Here is a 2,649-nt window from a genome sequence, read left to right on the forward strand (position 1 = left end):
TTACTTTGGGGGATCCTTCAACAGTTTCTACTTTGCCTTCTTCAATAACAGTTTCCTTTTCTTCCTCATATCCACTCTCACACGAGCCAACCCCATAAGAGCCTCCATCCATTTTTAGACCAGTATGGCACTTTTAGCCTCACCCTGTTGATTTGTAAGAAAGGCCAGGGGGAACTAAATATTTAGAAAACAAAAAATAGGTCTCACAGGCAATGAAGATCAATAATGGTCAAACACAGTCCAACAGAAATGAATTGGATTCTAATGATCCAAAATTGGCTAAGTATTCCCAGGGTTGGCACATTCACATCTCTTCTATCGAAGTATACTTTTTACCCGATTAAAGTTTAGGGGTGACAGATTATATATGAATATAGACACAGGGAAACTACCATCATTAATCATTACGGCTGAGCTGAAGTACATACCGAGCATTTTGCATAAGAGTGTTGGCTTCCTCATTTGACGCATCAAGTGCACGCAATTCTTTGATTTCTTCCTGCCATTTTTCGACTTGCTCCTTGTGAATCCTGCATATTAGAAAATTAAAAGAATCATACCATAAATTGTCAAAAACTAACAGTACTAAAAGTGAAGATGGTTCCAGATTTGAATGTTGAATGGTAACTTCATATCTCACATAATCAGTTTCTCTTCAAATTCATTACATAGATCCTTAAACATTGTTTTCCCTAATTCTATGAGCTCAGATACCTAAAAGCAATCCACAATTAAACATTTCAAGAAGTTGAAATTCATCTAAAGTATGATTTCAAGCTTCAAATAGTGAGTAACTAACTATATATAGCATATAGGTACCCTCTGAGCAAAATTCTCAATTTCTCGAGAACAAGAGAAATATTGAGTTCCATATCTTCTGATCCAATGAGGTTAGTCTCAAATCCTTCATCCTGTACTGCTTCATCTCTGATCTTATTAATTATATTATAAGCATTTCATCAATTAGTGTATTTAGTATAAAATCCTTCATCCTGTACTGCTTCATCTCCAATCTTATTAATTATATTATAAGCATTTCATCAATTAGTGTATTTAATATATTTAGTATTTTTAAATCTTACAATTACAAGTTTGACCAACAGAAACAAGGAAAAAACAATCGATAGACAAATCAATAATTCTAAAATTAACAATCAACACTACACTTAATCATGGGACAACAATAACTGTAAGCAAATCGACATATTATTTAATTCTCAGCAGTGTCCATGATACTTTAAATATACTCTACTTTCTCGCGTCTATCCACTATATGATATAATGACATTCCATTTTCATTTCACATTCATCCCTCCTTAAGCTCACTCAGCACATCAAAATAAACACTTCAACACAAACACACACTGCATAAGATAACTTGAGTGGATAAAGGAAGAAAACAAGTGGGGAGAACCTATAATTGGATGCTACAAACAGCCCAAAGAAGATATTTCTCTTCTCCAGTAAGCTTGTACTTTTTGATAGCTGTCTGCAAACACAACAGAAAATGAGAAAGGTATAAAGTTAGTTAACATGAATTAAACAAAATAAAAAATCACACTCATATAGGTAAGCAAGCAACTACAAACCTGCTGTTGTTTCACAAATGACTACTCGCGAACATAGAAATTAAACAATCCCATCATGAGTTCCATTTTATTAGGAAATTTACCACAGGCATGTTCATAACATTCAGTAGCCAAATCCACTAAACAAACAAACAAACTCTAGTCAACAACACAACACAGCACAATAAAACAAAAACAGATAAAATTGAACAAAATTCAAAGAAAAAACGATACTGACAGTGATCCAAACGCTGAAACACTATATGCAATGTACTGAGAGTGAGATCATCAATCAAAAGAGAATCATTGGAAAAGAGGTGCTCCTTAGCATTGAGTGAAACACAAAGGGACACCGAATTTCATCTGCAGAAAAAACAATCGAGCCCTAATTTGTCACTCAACAAAAGTCTCCAAAAACCTATTCACCTCACTACCGAGTAATTGAAGTTTGACCCTGAAGCTTCAAATTATTCAGAGCTCAGCACTTGCGTACCAAAAATTTACAACAGCTACAACACAACAACCAACAGCAGAAGAGTTTGCAGAAAAGGAAGAGAAGCCTATTAACAAAAACGAAGGAGCAAAAGGAAACTCACCGAAGAGACTCGCCGACGCCGTCGAACCAGGTACTTTGGACCATTCTCTTCACGTTTTTTTCCATGCCATGTCGTGTGCGTATGTGTATAATCGTAGATCCAATATGATTTGCTAATTAGCTTCAAGAATAGCGTTCAATTTAGGATTTTTTTTTTTTTTTGAAATTTAGGGTTCAGAGTTTAGTCTGATTTGAAGGGTTTACGCTTGGAATTAGGAGAATCCAATGCCATATTTGGGAACATGACGTCGAAGATGAAGAAAAATCAGTGAGTTTTGGCGATGAAAAAGATTAGGGGATTTAGGGGTTTTGGGTGGTGAATGGCCAAAATTATGCGCCAAACTGAAAAGGATCCGCCAAAAACGTGTTTTGGTTTTTTATTTTATTGATTAATTGATTAATTGATTAATTAATTATATATTATATAAACAATAGCTATTCATCTAAACGCTAACATATATATATTATAAGAACAATAGAGCTTTC

The 2,649-nt window shown here is 34.4% G+C and overlaps 1 pseudogene; it reads right to left on the bottom strand.

Moving 5' to 3' along the window:
* Positions 1-324: 324 nt before the first annotated feature.
* On the bottom strand, positions 325-1,681 carry LOC131633329 (uncharacterized; annotated as a pseudogene).
* Between the last annotated feature and the right edge of the window lie 968 nt (positions 1,682-2,649).

This window comes from Vicia villosa, unplaced genomic scaffold (assembly GCF_029867415.1).
Source record: "Vicia villosa cultivar HV-30 ecotype Madison, WI unplaced genomic scaffold, Vvil1.0 ctg.001112F_1_1_1, whole genome shotgun sequence".
Classification (NCBI taxonomy): domain Eukaryota; kingdom Viridiplantae; phylum Streptophyta; class Magnoliopsida; order Fabales; family Fabaceae; genus Vicia; species Vicia villosa.